Source organism: Serinus canaria, chromosome 6 (genome assembly GCF_022539315.1).
Source record: "Serinus canaria isolate serCan28SL12 chromosome 6, serCan2020, whole genome shotgun sequence".
In the NCBI taxonomy this organism is placed as follows: domain Eukaryota; kingdom Metazoa; phylum Chordata; class Aves; order Passeriformes; family Fringillidae; genus Serinus; species Serinus canaria.
This window is the reverse complement of record NC_066320.1, coordinates 5,752,193-5,773,808: the sequence shown is the minus strand read 5'-3', so window position 1 is coordinate 5,773,808 and position 21,616 is coordinate 5,752,193. Positions and strand designations below refer to the sequence as shown.

General features: G+C 42.2%; 1 long non-coding RNA gene across 1 annotated transcript in view; it reads right to left on the bottom strand.

Moving 5' to 3' along the window:
• LOC108961649 (uncharacterized) overlaps positions 1–21,616 on the bottom strand; it is a 39,601-nt gene that overhangs the window by 7,473 nt on the left and 10,512 nt on the right. Inside the window, exons 4-5 of the long non-coding RNA XR_003946308.2 lie at positions 17,410–17,504; positions 15,394–15,523 (exon numbers count right to left, since the gene is read on the bottom strand). This is a non-coding gene — a long non-coding RNA (uncharacterized LOC108961649). The remainder of the gene's footprint in view (positions 1–15,393; positions 15,524–17,409; positions 17,505–21,616) is intronic.

Below are 21,616 nucleotides of genomic sequence, written 5' to 3'. Positions count from 1 at the left end.
GCTGTACATGGACCTATAAAAGCAAGAAAAATGAAAGCAGGGGACATAAAATCCTCATTGACAATACTTCTTTATATCATCCATCATAAAAACAAAAAAGAACAAAAACAACCCTCTGAAAATTAGAACAACATGAGAATACAAGAAAGTACCAGCACAGCTTTTCAGATTAACTTTGAATTTCCTTGCTTTCATTGGTTTAAGAACTCTATTGTTACTCCCTTGTTTTTTTTTAATTGCAGATACTAAAAATTCTTTTATCTAAGTCTTTAGAGTATGTTATATAATTACATAATTAAAGCCTCTTTCAACTGGATATAATTTACTCTATAGTTTACAACAGCTGCACTAGAGCCATTACATTTTATCATTTAAAAGCCTAATTAGAGGCTTCTTAATTAGTGGATCCTTCAGTCACTAGGCTGTGACTGTGTAAAATACGCTCGGCAGCTATTGCATTTTCCAAATCTACATGAAATATTTGTGTGAAAACAGGGTGTGTACAAGTCCAAAAACACAGTGCTTGTCCTTGCAGGCCAGCCCATCTGAGCATGCAGAGCTCCACATGACATCTCCACTCCTGTCTCAGTGTCCAGCTGCTCTCACACAGCCTTTCCAGGAGCGCCCAAAACAAGACCTCAGCCTCACCAAGCTGATGTGACTGTTGCCATGTTCAAACATGGCCCAAAGAGAGCATGGGGCTGTGCCCACTGACTGCCCAGGCCAGCTCTTGCATGGCTCATCAAAAGCTTTCTCCTGCAAACTCAGCTTCTCTCTGCTGCTGCTCTCTCCCTCAGGAGCTCTGCTCTGTGCTGGATTCTGCACACACTTCCTCTGTGCTGCCCAAGGTACTCATATCACTAGATGGAAGAAGAGGGGAACCAGCCTCTCATTTATAGACATATTTCTCATTAATCACCACCAAAATAGCAGTTGGTCACTGAGATTCTAAGTGCAGTATTTGCCCAGAGAAAGAACTGTAACTCCATCCTCCCCTCTGGGCAGCACAATGCCAGGGAACAGCTGATGTAACTAAAGTGAATCATAACAGGAATCACTCCCTAGAATGAGCCTCTCATGAACTGGGGGCTCACAAGATCCATCACTCAGTGAGCAAAGAGCTTATCCAGACCATACTCTGGAGGACTTGTGGGGTTTTGTTCAGTTTTCCCCAGCTTGTAACACAGCAGCTGTGTTACAATGGATCGGATTTTGGGCCTGCCAGCATTTGGGAGTGTTCCTTTAAAAAGTACAGTGACAAAATCATGAGTTCTTGTTGACTGCAGGATAATATAAATCAGCTATTGAAAACCTGTATCATTAGTGCTATTGCTTTCCAGTGGTAGATGGCTGCAGTAACGGATTGGCCTCTCCATCTCATCCTCCCACTGGAAAGCGACATATACAGGACCGATCAATAACTTGATCTAAGTTACTTGTAGACGTGTCAGGTGCAAATATCACCCTTTCTCAAAAGGCTTTAAAGACCAGGTGTTTTTTGCAAAATTTAGGCCAGGCAACAAATTGCTTTGGATAAATTGTCATTATGGTGGAGAAAAACATAACCAGACCCACCCACATTGTTATACGTTAGTGTTAAATAGACAGGAAGCAATTCTGTTGTATGCATGTATTTCTTTGTGGGGTCAACAGCTCAAGATGTTCCTTTTGAAAAGCATTTTTTGGAATAGCCATGTTGCTGAAGAGCCTGTTTGATAGGAAATAACTAGATTATTTCATAATGGAATTTGCCACTAATTTCTACAGCTGAAATCCTAAAATCTCCCAAAATCAATACCAAGATCTACGGTCATTGTGAGGGCCAGAATTTTATCCTGCTGTGTCACAACATATTATCCACTGTTGTCAAACCTGAAGTCAGTGAAACTCTACAGGTCACAGCCTTGTTTCCCCATGGATCAGTGGAGAGGCTAGAGAAGGGTTTAAGGGGCTTCCCTACACAAGGGCAGCACCATTTTGATGCCATTGCTATGACTACAGCATGTACATGTGTTTCTATCCCTGACGCCACCTCTGCCACCTGCACGCTCACAGAGGGGATATGATCAAGTAGATTATAAAACAGGTCAGAGACAGATACATCACAGTTATCATTTTACAGCCCCCAAGGGTGTCCATGGACACACAAAGAAGCAAATGCAAGCTGAATCCTGGCTATACACTGAGTCCTGAATCTGTGGCACTGACATCAGGGCAGTCTTTTTGTGGGAGAAAACAAACATGGACCAGGGCTTTCCAAAAGGTGAGCTGTCATCTTCTGAAAATCCTTGTGACAAGCTGCCCACAGATTTAACTGAGAACTTCACAGGGATATAATAACTTTTTGAGCTGACCTTCTTAGAAAACTCTGTACTCCAAACTTCTGGAAATCCTTGCACCTTAAATGAAACATGCTTTTAAACTGCTCCACATACCACACTTACATTCTGTGGCCTCCATGGTACTAATACCAACTTTCTTCAGTAAACTCAACAACACCAGAAGTGATGTCATAGAAATGATTTCACGAGATTAATTTTGCATTGACTTGCGTGACAAGAGCAAGAGAGGAAAAGGAAGGTGGTGGCTATGTTCAGGTAGCCATAACCATAAAGCAGAGGAGAAGGCTGAAGACAGAGGAAGAAATAACATCATAGATAACATCATGCTTTGTACTCAATCTGCCTGTTGGCCTAAGCAAGTACCATGAACTTCCTTGTCTTCACAGCAGGGCATCTGTGCTGCACTCGACCATGTAAAACCCTGGGAGAGCAGAGCACAGGACAGCCAGTGGCTTGGCAAGGCCAGGGACCCTCTGGAGCATGATGCCTGCAGCAGGACAGCACACCAGCGCAGCTCCCTCAGCACTGGGGCACCACCATGAGGAATCCAAGCACCTGCACTCAGCCCACAGCTATCCCAGCTACACAGGCTGGTGGCTGATGTGCTCCAGCCTCACCACTGCTGCCAGAACCCTTTGGGTCAGAAGAAAGAAATGGATCTCTCTGGCACTCAAAAGAGTCAAGAGATCCCTTTTTATGGGGGCAGGATTATGGATTATCATTTTGTGTAGATCTCTGCTCTTCTCCACTCCCACACCTTTTTCTTTTTTTTTTTGAATAAATGAAAACATACAAGAAAAGCTCAGTGTCTTCTTTCAAGACTTCTCTATTTCACTAACTTGTTCCAACCTCCATCACAGCTCTTCCCTTGTCAGCAACTGTACCACTGCGCTATACCTCTGCCCACGCACAAATGCACTGGTTGAAGGTATGAACTGGAATCTCTCCGTTAAAGGAACAAGCAGGCATCCCAGAGACTGACACAGCTGCTATTTGCATGTAAAAGAGGAAAAGAGGTGCATGACTGAGCCCAAATTAGCATGAGCAAAGCCTCCCACCGAATTTGCAAACTACAGCTTGCACAGTGGTGCTAATAGAGGTGCACACTCTCCTCACAAAGAAGGATTTCTACCTCAGCCTTAAGGAAACTTGGATAACAGTGGTCCAGAGAATTTAGCATGAACTTTTAAATCTCTATTTTTCTGAAATTTACAGAGTGGTAGAAAAAGAGAAAAACAGTGGATGCAGGGCAGTGAGGATATATCAAGGTTTAATATCATCCCCACTTCCAGCTCAACTCCTGAAGCTATGTGTTTCATAAGGCCTCCATCACTTCTGTACCCCTAGATTTCTGAATGTCCAGAAATATTTACAACCCTCAGTGCACCTAAAAATGAAAACCAAAATAAGCAGGGCAAATGCAGATCTAATGCACCATTTCCATCTTCAGAAAAAGGAGAACCATTCATTTTCAATATCAGCTCTTTCAAAGTGATTCTCTTGGGATTAATTTATGTCTGCAAAGTCTTGCTGAAGACACACATTTCATAAACTATAAGACTTCCAGATTTTAACATAGTCTTTGTCTCTCTGGCTGCTTACAGAGATATCTAAGCATCCACGTCTGTGCCTGTACCTATTGAGTCAGAAAAAGATTAGATGTCTCAGTAGACTGCTCAAGAAGTGCAGCTTTACTGGTCCCCGAAACCAAACTGCACTTTGAGGTCTTGCTGCAGAGAAGTTATAGACTCTTTTTACTTTATCCTCATACTTTCATAGAAACTGTTGGAACAATTCAGCGCCAATTTCTGCAGTAGGTTTAGCTCATCTGAGAAACTAGAAATAACAGTAAATGCAGACATTAATGGTAATAAAAATCAAAGCTAAGCCCTACATGAAGAGAAACAAATTCCAAAATGAAAAATTCGATTACACAGTACCTGTCTCCTGTCTTGACTTCCTCATTATACGTAGAAATTAACCCTGTCATTAAGTACTTTGATCAGGCTGTACATAAACAGCTTATAACGGCATGAAATCTACCACAGCAAGCAGCAAATGAACAAGTGGAGAAATACTGACATTTGGGGCTGCTGTCAGACATCAAGTGCTCCTACTCCCTCAGGGCCAAACTGCTAGAGTAAATGGGGTTACTCTGAGGATTAATTGTTCCCTCCTGGTTTGCACTACTTCCAGAAAGTTTCAGCAACAATATCCAAGAGGCTATCATTTAGAGATCAGTAGTACTGTTCTAAGATCTCTAAGAGATTTATAAACTGGGCTTTGTAACTGCCCTTTAGGTTCAAATTCAGTCAAAAGTGGAAAAGCAGCATTTAAAGTATGAATAGTCACTACCATCTATCTAGTCAGAATAAGGGCATGAGAGGAGAGGTGCCCATGACCAAATTGGTCCAGGTTTGCATAGCTCAGAAATGAGGTATGGCACCATTTAACACCCTCCAACTCCAAATATTTGTCACTTACATTTGGAGAATATCCATATGCTAATGCCCATTATAAGCAAGATTTCTGGGCAACTGAGAGTTTTTTCTGCTTTGTTTGTTTGTCAGGATTTTGGAGCAGAATTTGCTTTCTTCTGGGATGCATTTAATGCAATGTAACTTTATTAGTTGCGATCCTGTCTAAATTCCTTGCACACATAGACTGCTACGTGATCAGAGGTGGTCAGGCCAACGGGGTCTCTCCCCAGCTGTGCCCTGATTTGCCATCAGTCCCTTGCCATCTCTGAGCCTTCTTTCAAGCAGCTATGTTTCCTGCTGGCTCTTCCCACCTCTTTGCTCAGAAGACCCCCAGCATGGGGACAAGCAATGGGAGTGTCCAGCTACAATATCTGCCCCTGAGCACTACCTCAGGGCACTGCACTGGATTTCCAAAGTACAGCTCAGATGCTCTCTGCTTTCCTAGGTTGGCTGTGATGGGGTTCTGGTGATTTACCAAGTACAGTAGGCACAGACATAAGGGAGGAATCCTGATGCAAAAAAGGCAAAGGCAGTTTTCCACCATATTGAAGATGCCCCAGATTTTAGCTTTAACAACCTTACAAAAGCTTTGAAAAACACTAAGCAACCCCACAGATTATTTGTTTCTGTATGTATTGCCAAACATATTGCAGAGCAGACATTTTATTACTTCTAAAAGCACCAAAGTCCAGTATTTCCTTCACTTATCACGATCCATTCTTTCATCCCATTGCTATAATCAGCCCCAGGACGTTATTGCAATCCATTGTTCAACATGGCTATAACCACCGTTCAGACAAACTCAGCCATAGACCAAAACCGCTGAGCCAAAACAACACAAGCACCACTGAGCTTCCCAGAACTCTGCTCTCAATCTACAAAGCTGCATAGCTATGCTTACTCATGCCCCACCTACCAGTTGGGTGCCCACAAAAACACTTTTTTCCAGATCCCCAGGCTCAGGCACTCCCTTCTGTACAGGATAGCAAAGAGTGCAACCATGCCACAGCAACACAGGTATACTCAAGATATCACAGTAAGTGAGCAAGAGATGGAGTTATCTGAAGGCAGCATTTTTTCATCTGGCTCTAACAAACCAGCCCAAGTGCAGCACATGTGTAGTCCCTGGTAATAAAGCAAATAAGCCATTTATTTTGACTTTTCAATTCCTGTTCCAAATAATTTACTTAAATATTGCTGGGTATTTTGTCTACATTAAAAGTTGTAGTAAGTGTGTACTTAAAATTTCTACCAAACCTAGAAGCACGTAACAATCCAGCCTGCAAATGCACATTCTGTATATCAACTACCATAGCATTATCATTTGATATTTTTACAATATGCCAGCTTCCCTTCTAAAAACAATTCACTATTAATATAAATTTTATGGAACCAGCAGCAGGCCAGGGATTTCTCACAGATCCTGTCCCTGAAGAATCCCCAGAATTCAGCAAGGTGATCAAATCTCATATGTCAAGTCTTCCAGTGATTACTGCCTTCAAATCACCTCTTCAGTGCTCTGGAGTTTGCTTCTGCTCCCACAGAGCATCCAGACTTCCTGGTGAACTGCAGGATGCAGAGCAGATTAAGGGCTCCACTCCTGACTGAGCAAGCCATTTTTAAGCATATCTTACCTGTAAGTGCATGTGTTGCTTTAGTAATCAATGGCATCACCTAAAAGTATAGTCAATCAAGTTGTTACACATCTGTCTGAACAGCTGATGCAATAAACTAGAAAAATCCACTGGCACAGCTTTGGAGCTGCTCTAGAAAAATTCACAAGTAATGCACTTAGGCACTGAAACATATCAGTAAAAGTATAAACAAGAGGAGCATGAGCAGCTACAGTGGCACTGCTTTTCAAAACTCAGTGCTTGTGGGAAGGCAAGGTTGAGACTTCTTTTAGAAGGCAGCTGCTCAGGGTTGCATATGAGTCACAGAAGATATGTGAGAAGCTGACCTACCTAAAACCTTTTGGAGGATGGTAAAAACTGTAGTCAAACTTTCATTAAAGGTTTGTTTTCACTAAATCTTTGTTCCTGGTTTTACATGGGATTTAAAGCAGTGTGGTAACTTTATTCTACCAGAAACAAATCCCAGCCAATGAGAACAGCACATATTCCCAAAGGCAGCTGGACAGTGTGGCCCCGTGGGAGGTGAGCAGATGTAACCAGGATGCTCAGCACCTGCAGTGGCTGTTGAAGCTCATGGGAATTGCTGGTACTCAGCACCACTGATGCTTGATCTTCAGGAGGGGAATTTGTGATTTATCATGAGCTTATTGATTACAGATAGAGACTGTCACAAAGACACATCCTTGAAAGGAATTGAAGTTTTCAGCCGTAGTGTAGATGTGCACCCAAGGGCTTCACACAGGGTGATGTTTGAATTCCAGGCACACCTCTGAGAAGTCGGTATTGTGGCACACTTGCTGTCTGCTCATCAGGGAAAATCTCCTCAAATAGCTGCAGTTAAGCTCAGGTCACACAAGAGGAGAGCCTTGCTTTGGTACCTCTCCAAGACCTCCTGACTGGGGGCTGGGGGTGGAAGAACACAGGGCTATGAAAAAGCAGGCTACATGCAATTGCCTTCAGGACATGATAAATGTCAGGAAGAGAGTACACAAAGCATTTCCAGACTTGAGTCAGAGAACAACAGTGTGAAGCTCCTTAGTAAAAGGTCTAACTCCATTTCTTATCCACAGGCCCCAGATGTGCTGTCAGGTAAAGAGTATGAGTCATGGGTACCTACAATATCCCTTCTCAGCAGTCTTTATCCATCACTGCCATTGCTCCTCTGCTAAACTGCCAGAAAGTTATGGAGAAATATTTTGTCCACATTTTACCTGTACACACTTTCCAGAGACGTAAGTCTAAAGAAAATAGAAAGGAAAATATAACCACTTGTGGATGCCTGTCCCTGGGATAGAAGACTCACTTCTTCATGAAAAGCATCATGGTGCACTCACCACAATTGCTTCTGTTCAGAGCCATCTCTATTGAGATGCCTACTCCAGATACAGGAATCCTTTGGAACCAGGCCCTGTTGTCCCTTCCATTTTCCCTGCAGCCTGTATCAGACTGTGTAACTTCTGAATAGGAAAGGCAGATAATGACACACCACAGGTTTCTTAACAAACTAAGACAATCCTGCCTTTTGGAAGTCTAACTATGCTCTTTTGATCCAAACAGATGTTATTGCTAGGAGCATGGAGTACATCTTCAGTGACTGTAAATGACAATGAACTGCTGATTTTGTTGTATTAACAATTATTTACACCACCCAAAGATCCTGCATACCGTCCAAACCACTGCTCTGCATATTATGCACCCTCTTCCCCAACAAGGTCAGTATCAGGGCTGCGAGAAGAGTCAATAGTAGTTGAGATGGTTTTAACCTGGGTATCTTGGCTTCCAAGTAGTAAAAAATATTTTGTGTAAAACTGCTTGGGCACTTGGTTCTCAAATAAGCAACCTAGAAGAAACTAAGGACTTTTCTGATCTGAAATTGCTAGTGCTTGGCATTTAAAAATGCTCCTCAGAAGGAGCTTGACAAATTACTTAACCAAGATTTGGGGGGACTTATGGGAATGCTTTTCAAGTAGTTGTTGAAACAGAGGTGCTCATAATTTTCCGAGAAAATATGTCAAAATTAATCAAATAATTCTAGGAGCAATATATAATAAGGAACCAGCCAGGTTCCTTATTCATCTGTGTCCAAAGGTTGGACTCTTCCTTGGTATGAAGAAGGCACAAGCCATGGCTGACATCTCCCTGAACCTGAGTCTGTCATGACATCTCTCTTCCAAGTGCCTCTCTCAACAGCCTCTCCTCAGCCCATCTGTGTTTTCCTCCCTTCCCCACATATATAATTTAATTGAATTTGGTCAAACAGATATTTTCAACCACCTGTCAAATTTGGATTACACTAGTCAGGATATCCAAAGTTATTCTGGAGGAAGGACACATCTGCACAGAGGCCAGTTTTTAGTGGCTTGCTGAAAAGTCCCCAAAATGTTTAGTACCTGCATTGATGGAAGCCTGAAGAAGAGCTTCATTACACCTAAACAGTACCAAGTGCTCTGGAGTGGGACCCCACAGAAAGGAGCACAGTCCTGGCAAATCCTGTGCCCTAGAGGCTACCTGAACCCCAGCCCAGCTACTCCAGAGCTACTCCAGAGTAGCTGTATCCTCCAGAGGCAGATACTCCAAGCTGCAGCTGAGGAATAAACACCCCTTGTATGGAGGCCCACCTTCTCACTGCAGCAATGGGCTGAAAGCAAGGCACAGGGCACTTTCACATGGACTAAGGTGGGAAAGGCAGTATGCAAAACCCACCTACCTGTGAGAAGATTAAATCTTATCCAACAGGCCACTTACATCTTCTTGACAGTCCAGTTTCCACCACACAGCCAACACAGTAAATGAGATTTCAATGTGGGCAAGCAGGAGGCCAGGCACAAGTCTAGAAGTAAGGGAGTTTATTTCTTACTGAGGAGCTTGATAGCAGAAGGGCCATGGTCATTCTTTCTAATTTCAGAGACCTTTTAAATAAAGTTCCACTCCAGAAGCCAAGCATGAAAGGAGAGGAATGAAAACTCTTTGATAGATAAGATATTACAAGAGACTGTCAGAAGCTTGCTAGGAGAATGAAGTAACACTCTGGATACTGTCATTGAAAACAATAATGAAAGAGTACACCATTTTCTTAACTGAACTACTATCAAATCTATGTTACTGCCACACAACATATTTTTCGTCCAAAAGTGCCAATTTCAAGCTATGACTATTGATCTCTATCTAACACTCAAAATTAACTGCACTGCTAAGGAAAAGTGGCACCAAATCGTTCGAGAACATCAAACAGTAAAAAGCCAATGGGGTCAAATCAAGGTCAGAATTTGATGAGTAGGGTGTCAGAAATTTAATCCATTTTGTCTAAGATAATGTATAGCGCCCGTATTGGGGCTTTTTTCCCTTTCTTTTCTGTAATTTTTTTAAGCTAGCTTCTCTCAAAAATATCACAAAACCAAACCTCAACTTTTTTTTATGAACTTTTTTTCCATGACTGGAGAGAGAAAAGATTAAATGGACTGCAACACAGATGGCAATTATGCCTCTGTTTATTTCCTAATGAGTCACAAGATTATTTTTTGCCTTCTGCCACATCATTTCAGAATACAAGAAAACCTTATCTTGAAGGAGACTTGAGGAGACAAAATAACACTGTTAAAAGTTCCAGTCCAGCTGAAGTGTATTTAAGTGAGACTGAAGTTTATTTAAAAAAGAAACAAACAACTAAAAAAAAAACCAACCCAACAAAAAAAACCCCACCCCACAACTTTAACCACAAGTAAAGTCCCATTCACTTAAACTCAGAAATGATGGGTAAATCTGTTCCACCAACTGGTGGATGTGGTGGCTATCAAGTTCATTAGTGGCCTCACGACAAAATGTTCAACAGCTCTCATAGTGACACATTGCATGTACAACTCAGCATTTGGAGAAAGTTAATTCCCTAACTGTGGCCAGAGAAGGCTTCTCCTCTGCCCCCCACCAGAGCCATCTGTGCCCTTTCACTGCTTCCCATATCACCTGCCCTAGATATTGCCCAGCCTTGGACAGCTGACAGAACCCATTTCCAGCCGAGAGCCAAGCCCAGAGAGCCCACCCTGGAGCACAGCTGGGAGCACACTGACCCAGTGCTGCTTGAAACTTGAGCCTTCAAACTTGGTTGGGGCCACTTGCTTTAGAAACCCAGGCTGAGTAACCAATTTGATAGTGGCAACACTGTCTGCTTCTCATATCACAGTCTAGTAATTAGCTTACTCTTGAAAAGAAGCATGAGATATACATTCAGCAGTTCAAACCCTTGTCTCTCACCTCCTCAAGAAATGCCTTAACCACAGGGGTTTGGATATGGGGACTCCCCTCTAAACAAAAATTCAGGCTTTGATTCTAAGAGGGCTGAATCCTCAGCCTAGTGATCAGGATACATGGCTGAAAGAAAAAGATCCTTTATCTGAGAACTTTTCATATGTTTTAGGCAGTAACTGGGGGTGGATAATATGAATTTGGATCTTGTCAGGAAGAGACTGAGTGTGACCTCCCACCTCCTACCAGAATACAAAATATGCAAAAGAGGATCCATTTTAAAGGGAGAGCAAGACACACTCCTTTCTGGAACAGCACTACCTCCGTGCTGGAACACACTTGCTTTCTGCAGTAGTAGGTAAAGACATCCCTACTCAGGAGATGGCTGGTACTTCAGAAACACCCACGTCCTCAGGACATTTCTATTTCCTGGCTCTAGAGGTTCCCCTTCAGTGTCTGGAGATTCCTGCTGCCTCTGGTGAGCCTCAGGCTTATCTATCCCAAGGAAGTTCAAAGACAACACAACTGGTGTGGTAAAGACAGGGCACAGTTAGGTTGAATAATTTGTTACCTAAAAATGCTTCTGACAGATGGCAAGGCTGTTCTGGAACACTGTGAACATAACAGATTTTGGGACAGGGTGCTGAAGAGAACTGATTTTAGTGAAAAGTTGGATTTTTATCAAAATGACCTTTTCCACTCCAAGTGTCTGCTTTGCATAGAAAATTGCAAAGAAAACTCCAAAATTTGATAAGATATTGAACATCCCAGTGACTTAACTGGAGTTTTGGTTTGGATGTCACTATCCTTCATGGCCCATTGGCTACAACTGGGCTCCATGTCCAATGTGTCCTTGCCAAATGTTCCCATGATGTATCACAACAGCACAAGAAAACAGAAAACCATCATTCTCATTATAAAAGCTCAGAGTTTAAGGAAGAGAATGGAACCATTTGTCCAGGACACTTGCAAATTCCTTAATCTGATATGGAAACCGGTTGCTTCTACCTTGCTTCCCCACCCCCCCACCCCTAAAAAACCTGCAATATTCACAATCCATTCTAATTACCAAGGCACTTTCAGGCTGTATTCCTAAAGAATTGAGGCTTAGTTGTTGGCACTATTCTCCTTTTATCTGTCCAATGGTCAGTTCTGTGTCCCTTCCCTTCCTGTCTCCCCAACGCCTTCAGAAACTACCCGACAGACAGGGAAGGGGGAAGGAGCTGTGAGTTCTGGGTGGGAAGAGTAGATAAAAAAATCCTTAGTTCTGTTTTGATATTTTGCAACCACAGCACAGATCTACACAGCAGATCAGCAAGTCTGAGGTTTGAGAGGAAACACTGCCAAAAGATGGTATTTCTTTCCCCTTAAAAAAAAAAAAGTTGAAACAGTTTATTACTAGGTGCTATATCGCATCTAAAGCTTTCAGTTTCAGTACTTGTGTGACGTATATACCAAGTGGAGAGGGATCTTACTAAAACCTTCCAGGATGAAAACCCTCACACTAGCCAGTCTAGACATTCTCCAGTAAATACAAAAGTAGGATTAGATGGTGCTGCTATTCTCATCCCAAATAAAAAATAATATAAATTAAATAATATAAATTAATCAAAAGAAAAAAGCAACTAAATCAGGTGAATGTTAGCTAATACAAAGTTTAGTTTGAGATGGTAAAATGCTACAGTATAGCTTAATGTGGTAAATCTATTAAAATACCAGTACTTTCTAAAGCATTTATTGAGGTATATTATTGTCTAATGACTATGCAAAAATTTTTTGTAATAAAGAGCTTGATTTTCTAAATTAGAGTGGAAACCAACTCACTGGCTTCTATTTGGTACCTAGCTTTCTACATAGCTATTAAATTAAGAGGTCACTGAATTTTTAGTGTCTACCTAATCTCTTGGCTTACTTTACACTCCTCTTCTAAAATGTTTCATTAAAGTGAGATGAAAATTGTTGATTTCTGATATTTTACTACATATCTAGGAAACAGAAGGATGGAGCATGAGGAGGAACTTGATTTAAATAACACACATCTGTCTCTCCAAGAAAAGGTTTTCTATTTGTGTTGGAATTAACTTTTTTCCAATACCTGTTAATTCTTCTGGTTTCTATATACATATTCCACAGAAGAGGCAAAGGTTACTGGTGTATAGCATTACTTCTGTACGATGCTGTGTGTTTTCAATTAGGCACTCCCACAATGATTTCCATATCTAGCCACTTGCTCTTCTTATTTCTTGATAAGTGATGGCCTTATCAGGAAGACGGGGGCGAGTCTGTTACTGCTTTGAGTAAACAGCCTAAAGGTCATTTTAGATGTTGGCTTTGACACTCTTGGTAGACACCCACCATAGCTGTCACCAGTATGGTGAAGTTACCCTCATGGAAAAACAGCCTTTCAGTGGGTCCTGTTTTCTCTTCAAAAGAAGAGACCACCGGTGGGAACTTAAGGATGAAATGAGGAAAATTCTATCAAATTCCCCTCAAGGATACCTGACAGAGGCATTTGGTCTGAAGTCAGGATCCAAGTGCTGGAGGTCTTGCTGAGGTCTGCTAAGGTTAGGGGAAAGTCCTCACGTGAATGGGGTCTCTTGAGTCCCTGTGTGTCCCAAGGGGTGCCACAGTTCTAGCCAGTCCTCAAGGACCTGTTAAGAGAGGATTCCCCTAGAACTGACAGCAGCAGAAGACATCCCAGCCACATGGGCACAAGTGACTTTAGCAGATGTGGGGCTATATACACTAGAATGAGAGGGGTAAAACCCATGGCTCACATCACACCCCCATTTGGGCTGAACACCTGCACAGCTGTCACACACCCCACTGTCCTCCAACCCAGGCTTCTGCAAGTACCATTTCTCTCCTGCTCCAAAAGACTGAGCAGTAAGACAGTAGAAGGCACAGTTTTGCTGAAATAGATGCATCCACTGCCAGAGTGTGTTGGCAGCACACACCACCACTGTGCCTCCATCAGTAAAAGGTCGTTCCAACACTATTCTCCTGGCCACCTTCTCCCACACACTCTTCAGCATGAAAGCAGGAAGAACCCAACAGACAGATCTAAAGATACCAACATCCTGCAAAAGAAGAGTTGCATGACTAAAGCTAAGATCCAGAGCAAAGGCCAAAGCACCCACAGGGCTACAGCAATATGCCTTGTATTGACAACTCTACAAACTGAGCAACACATATTCCACAAGGGATACCACCACCCAAGGCAGCATCCCAAGTTCACTGCAGAATAACTCCTGAAGTTTTCTTTCAGGAAACTTCCTACAAACAAAAGTAACTTTCCTGTCAAAATTAGGTACTTTGGGCTCCTTGGTTCTCATTTCAGGTATCTGAAGATAAAGTATTTCAAAAGACTATGAAACAGGCAACTCTCACTGAAGTCCCGTGGAAAGAGTAACGGTGGATTCAGGCCCCCAGGATGCTATTCTGGTACTGCCTGGTGCTTCACCTCTCTTCCACTCACACCAGCATGCAGACAGCTTATTTGAAAGGCATCTCAGATGCTTCTTTTCTCCAGACTGTACACAGAATTTCCAGTAACTGAGGTTCAGTGTCAAATCATTCATCCTGCTGGAACATACTATCTGTGTCCACTTTACAAAAATGGAAAGGTGGAGCACAGTCCAACCCTCCTTGTCCAGCTAGACACAGGTCTGAGATTCTCCAAAAAAGTCAGGGGACAGGATGTACTGAAACATTACCTCAAATTTTCTGTAAAGAGAGGTAAATGCTAATATATATGCTGTTGAATTTCTATAGGAAGTGCACCTTATATCATCTTTGCCTCACTTCTGTGCAGCTAAAAAAGAGAAGAGAGAAACCAGAACCATGATGAAGAGATCCAGAAGACAGCAAATACATGTGTGTTCTTCCAAGATGATGCTGTCTTTTCAGAGCCAGACACTCAGGTTACTTCATCTACCAGCCCTTTTGCTTCAAGACACACATTCAAGACAGTAGTTACCAGAACATCCTGTTCTTCTTTTCCACCATGCGTTTTGAAATCCAGCTGTAGCCATTGTGACCTCTGGCACTGTCCTTACAACCAACACAGGCTGTTCTGCTGCCCTTAGAGATGAAACTTCTGGTTTTTAGAAGAGATTCCTAGCACTATTCACTCTGAATTGCTAATGAGCTGCTAATAGAAGCTAATGAAGCTGCTAATAGATAGAAACTACTGAGAACACATCCCATTGCTCCTTTTCCCTCCCTTCACTCCACAGCAAATAAGGCTTCAGAGCTCAAGGCTTCAGAGACCTCTGCAAAAGCAGTCAAGCCCAACTTCCAAAAAAGCCCTGTATGGTATTGTATAGGCACAGTCAGAGCTGCTTTCTCCAGACACAGGGCTCCATTTTCTAGTACATAATTTTCACTTTGTGCTAAACAGACAACAGAGTGTGAAAACTCCCTTTTTTTGGGTTTGACATTATCGTACAGACAAGAAAACCATCTGCAGTTTTCAGCTTCAGCTTTTGCTCCAAGTTGGGATCTTTCTGTTACTTTTCCCAATACGTTTTCAAGCCCAGACACTAATTCAGTCTACTCCCTACTTCAGCTGCTCTACTCTGTGAGCAATGTCTGCTTTTTAGCACAATGCAGGAATCACCAAACAGCACCTGAGTAGGGTGTTTATAATCTCAGGATACCATACCACAAAGCAGGCTCCTTGAATCCAGTACTTACCCAAAAAAAGGGCATGAGCTTGCCAGCTGCACAGCCCAGCAGCGCTCACTCATGGAGGGTAGAAAAGCACTGGTGGAACTTCACTGCAGTCCAATATCACAACCTGTCATATCTTCCTTGCTAAAGGAATCTGGGTAAAGAAAACACAAGCTGTATTTAAGCAATAATACCTTCTGGGAATGTCTAGCAACAAGTGCTCTGAGGAACAAGCTGTGCCTCTGGCCGTTACCCTCACCACTCAACATTCTCAGGCTGAGTTAAAATAGCTGAGTTAAAAGTCATAATTGCTATTCTCAACAGAAAAAATACTGGGTTTTTTTTTAATGTACCTTTTAACATGCTGCAAAGTTAAACATGGCTTGCATGTTGCCATGGATATGATTTCACGTTTATAAGACTGGTCTTTCCTGGCAGCTAAATGCCAGCATGGGAACAAATAGCAGAACAGGGTTTTGTCTGGCATTTTCCTTTGTTTAGGATAGCAGCTAACTACTTTTCTTATTAACAAGCTTTTGATTTTACTGGAGTTTCTCTAGGAACAGAGTTCATCTCATTGGCATTAAACATCACAACCAATCATCCAGTCTGTGTGAGCAGGGCCCTGACCTCTGAGCACCACTCATGAGAATCAGGGTATAGGGTCAAGCCTGAGTATGTTTACACATCTGCCATGGCTGATATCAGACAGGATACAGTGCATGAAAACATCCTTTATCTCTGCTTGCTTCATCTCTCAACACAGAGAGCAGGGGTTGAGCTAGAACTAACTTTTATTCAAAATAAAAACATCATCAATTCTGACTAAAATAGGGTACTGAAGTTAGGTTTTCATTTGAGGAGAACCCATGGAATTTCATTTCATTTCTTTCCATAGGGTCCCAGGAAGAATGTCAAAAATGGAATTGCTAAATTTGTATCAACTTCAAATCAGCTGCATTCATGCAGAAAGGCTAATGAAGCAAGAATAAAAGCCAGACTGGCAGGAAGGTGTCACCAGTTCAGAATACCAAGTCCAAATGGCTCCGTCTCATCCACACCTAATGACTCGTGCCCACATCTATTTCAAAGGCTGTGTGTGTACCTCTAGTCCTGCTGGATGACTTATGTGGCAAAAATCACCTGGTCTTCAGTGGGACAACACTTCACCCCTCAGTGAATGAAGCCAGGGATAACTTTTGCCTGCTGGTTGGTTACATGTAGGATTGTATCAACTCAGCTGCTATCACTAGGAAATCTGAAAATAAGATGTAATTGCACAGACAGATCTGGGGATTATACCATGTCCCTCCAAATCACGCAGCCAGAGTGTTTACCTCTGTCTGTGTGTTGCTGTCATGAAAAATTCTGTACCTATTTCAGTGTCAGAGATACATATCAGTCAAACCTGACTTCAGCTTTTGAAGTGGGTGGAGAGCAACACCGCCCCTCTCCTGTGCCAGAGCCTGCAACTAAACTGCATTTTACTCACAAACATATCTGTAGTTCTGCTGTGTTCTGACTTTTAAAAAAAAAAATCTCATTGGACAGACACCACCAGCAAGTTTCTCCACTCTGTGGAGTGTCTTCACAGCCCTCCCACATAGTGAAAATGACTCAGACTAAACTACTAAATTTAGGGCATTGGTATTCTATGTGTTACGCTGGTGTTCATACAAGTAATGCCTTAAACAGTAAATTTCTGAATTAAGCATTCAGGCATCTTTTCTGTGCTGCATTTGCCACTGAAACAGAACGGCAACGAAGGTGGGCTGAGGAGGAGGTTATTTGGATCATGATTTGGCTTGTGTTTTGGCTAGAGCTATATGGGAATTTGAATGAGGTTTGCATGCACTTTTAGAAGTATCTAATGACCCAATATCATGATGTTTGATCTCAAGTGATGAGATCGTGCAAGATTAGCTGCCCTTGGGAGATTCCCCTCATCTCAGGCAAGAGACAGAAGGCTTTGACTCACAACTGGGGAGGATTTCTCTTAGGATGAATACACCAAATCCCACTCCTCAGCATCCAACTCACCCATCTTTGTGATGTTTCCCTCCTGGAAGGATGGTTCATGAAGGAGCTGCTGAGCTGCTGGTTACAAATCCATGTAGTCAACTAGATCAGTACTTCTGTAACTCAATGTAAAATACAGAGAACTATTGAAAGGTTTTTGTTTGCAAACCAGACCCTATGAGCAACAATCATCGGTGTAGCAAGGACAGGGTGGTCTGGAAGAAACCCGTGGTGGCCATGAAGTTCTGCGGCTGTCATCAGCAAGTCAGAGCTTTGCAGAGAGATTGGCCATGTGGTCACCACCCAGAAATAAGGACAGCAAGTCTCTGGCCCTTCAAGGAGTAGGAGAAGCAATGAGAGGGAGGGATGAGAAGAGGAAGGGGAAAAATAGGAGTGCTAATGAACCTTGTCAGCTGAGGCACTCTTTCCCCTCTGTTTGCTTAAAATCACCAACAAATCAGTGTGAGCCTGAAGTCAGGCCAGAACCTGGCCCAGAGACCACACTCTCCTTTAATCTAACCACACCACCTGCTGAAGCCAGTGAGAGTTTATGTGGGTATCTCAGGCAAGGACATAGAAGCAATGACTCATCTATTAATGGACTTTGGTTCTTTATCTGGTTGCCAGGTGCCTCCAGAAAGGCACAGCTTTCCTAAATATTTGTGGTTTTGGAAACTGCTGAATAATTTTTACAAACACAGTTCACGATTTGTTATCCAATTAAAACCATGCAATTGGTAGGAGCCATGTGAGCTGTTTACACTGCACATTTCTATCACATGACCTTCCTTTGTTCCTCATCATTGGAGCAAAACTTTTCAATAAAAATTATGTTCATGCAAAACCACTTTAACGCTTTCACATAACTTGTTGTAGCTTCTAGGAATGATTATACCATCTGATGCACAGTATTTCAACCTGGGAAGCTGGGCATTCTTGTCTGAAGTTCTGCAGAACAGGGAAAGAATAATTGACATCTTTTCAGTAAAACTCACAACTTTTTTTTGGATGACCATATGCCCTGATATACCAAGATCAGATTATCTATATAATATCTACTGCATACTAGTTGCCCTATAAACTGAGAAATTACATTAGTTAAATATTAATTGCTCTTGGAAATTACATTTTAAAATCATTTTACAATTTAGGTCCATACAAACTGTCTGACAAATCTGTCCCACTATCTGTCCAGGAATCCAAATCTCTTTCTTGAGTGGATTCCCAACTTCATTAACACTTCCTTCTTTAGAATACTTAAAGGCGACTTGTGAAAAAGATAGGGACAAACTTCCTAGCAAAGCCTACAGGATAGGACAAGGTGTGATGTTTTTAAACCAAAAGAAATCAGAATTAGACTGCATGTACGGAAGTCATTTTTTACAGGGAAGGTGGTGGAACAATGATGCAGGTCGCCCAGAGAGGTGGTGGAGCATCCCTGGAAACATTCAGGGTCAGGCTGGACTGGGCTCTGAGTGACCTGATTTAGTTGTAGATATCCCTGCTCACTGAGGGGGCTTGGACTAGATGGCCTTTAAAGGTCCCTTTCAACCCAAACCATTCTGTGATGCTGTGAACAAGTAAATCTTCCTGGGTAAAACTCAGTTAAAGTATCTCCCTAATAACTTCTACCTTGTGAAACAGAGTTGCCTCAATATAGCCTACCATGGTAATACATTAAGAGGTTTTGTCATGCTGCCTTTCCAAACAATATCCACATAAAATGTCCCTTTGCCACTAATAAGTGCTTCCAAGAGTTCTCAAAAGCATCTTTCCGCTTGTCCCAGGCAGGTGGCTTAAATGAAACCCACCTGTCAAAGAGGCTCTGCTCTTTCTCTTTCTATCCTCATCCAGACAAGTCTGTCCTTCATTATTCCACAACTTCAGGACAAGCAAGGATAACACTTCTCCATTTCTCCAAGCCTGTCTGTACAGAATGAGCTGTATGAATGCTCCAGTCCTGAGACTGATCCCAGCAAATTTCTAACAGATCTATGAAATATTTAATTTAACTCTATTGCTACAATGTCAGGTCCCGTATTTGTGCTGATGTTGCCTTCTTAACCTTCCAAAGATGCTGCTGAAATATTCACTCTTTTAAAACCTTTGCACTGACCTCTTTCAAACTGAACACGAAGTCCCTTTCCCACTAGGCTGGTGAAGGCTGCACTGTGATAGAGCCCTATTTCTTCATCACCTGAGAGAAATTCACATCCCTGCCTTCAAAGTATGACATTACCAAGTGCCAAATATGTTATTTCCACACTTTTGATTTAAAAATGAAGTGATTTGGTATTCCTGAATTGAAACATTTATTTTCTGTGAGCTAAACCAAAGCAAAATATTTTGATCTGACCCAGTTTGCATTCAGTTTGTCTCATCTGTCTAAAGTGAGCCTCTATGTCCAAGCTTTTTCCCATGATCCAGCACTACAATAGGTAAAAGGATAAATTGCACCACACCCTTGGTTAGATAATGTAGAGATGGGAGTGGCTGTAAGAAATAATCAGGATACAATGCTTCCTGTCCCAAATATACCACAGCAGTTCACACAAATTGCTCAGACTCAATATTAAGTAACACACAGCAACCCAGCTCAACAAACTGTTTTGAAATGGATAAAACTGACTCAAAGCAAAGTATTTCAGTAGTAGCCTCCTGGCAAGTCTTCCTTAAATTTCAATCTCTCAGAATTTCTGCATAAAAGTCACTTGAACACCAAGTATTTTTTAACATAATATAATTAGCAACTGTAGAAATAGATCAGTCATCATGACTTGCTGCACAGGAAGATCAGAAAACTGATTCATACATACTTTATATACATTGAATTGCTTCAGAAACCCAGTACTTTTACATCTTCTTCATACCATGACAGTTCAAATGGAGGTCTTTGCTCTGTAATGGTTTGCACATGATGAGAAGTGATGCTAATCATAAGAACCACCAGAAAATTCTTTTGAGCCAATTAGATGGCATCAGTCACAATGATATTAGTCATCCACTCCTCACTCTGAGGAGAAGGAACCAAAAATTGTCATTCATCTACTCCTGAAGCTGTGGAAGACATGAGGGAAGTGCACTATTTCCCATTCTTTTTGCAATCATTGTTACAGAAAATGACACAAGCTGCTATTTTCTATTCCTTTTCTAAAGAATGGTGGTTACTCTCTGTGCAGCAGAGGTTACAAGAGAGACCTTGATCTCATTTAATTGTTTCATACTCCCTCTGCTCTTTCTTGATCACCACATGACCCAAAAAGAAAATGGGACCAGAATATGTTGCCATTAGCCTGATGCCATTAGCCTCAGCAGCTTGTAAGGGCAAGAGGAGCGAGATGTAACTGCTGGCTTACAGTGACAGAGGAGAGAGTTGTCACACGGTGCCATGACTCAGCACACCAGTGAGAATAACTAGAAAAGCATGAGAAGTGGTAACCAACATGTGGAAAAGTGGACACTCTCAAGGAAAATCTTTCAAAAAGCTGATAGTGAAGCATCAGAAGATGCAAATTGCAGAGGGTTCAAAGTGGAGGGATGTAAGAACAGACTGAGAAATAACACTGCAGCAGAGAGACAGACTGCCCTGGAGCAGCCAGCCTAACAAACCACACTACTGGGATCAGTAAGTACCACTGATCTCAGGGAGCTGTGAGCTGGGGGAAGTCCAGGAGGAACTGATATGAGGAGAGGCTGATCAAAGCCTATTTTTCTACTGCAGGATGGTTTGGGTATCCCAGAGATGCTGATGTAGCAATCTACCACTTTCACCCCAGCCAGGAGACCAGACTACCCAGCAGCCCTGGTGAGCACAAAGATCTCTGTATGTGATGCTGTTCCAATGTGAGAGGCGCCTTTGGAGCACTCCACAGCTACAAACATCTCCAAGGCACAGGCTGGCCAGCTCTGGAAATATCAACACTTGAAATCCCTCCAACACTTTGTTTTTGGAAGACAGAGGTAGTGAAAAAGAGGATGAAAAATCAGAAATATCAACCCTTCCAACAGAGGGGTAAATATAGCAAGTTAATAGTAAAGTAATATTCTTGAGAAGGCAAAGAAAGATCTGTGGCTGAGAAGTCGAGATGCATCTAAGCACATCTGGGGAAACTCTGCCAAGGTTTTCATGGCATCTGGTCCTCTGGGATGATATTTTGGCTCACTTCCCAGTTAGAATTTGCCCTTGAAGTATTTTATGGGCTAGATCCTCACCTAGAGTAAACTGTGC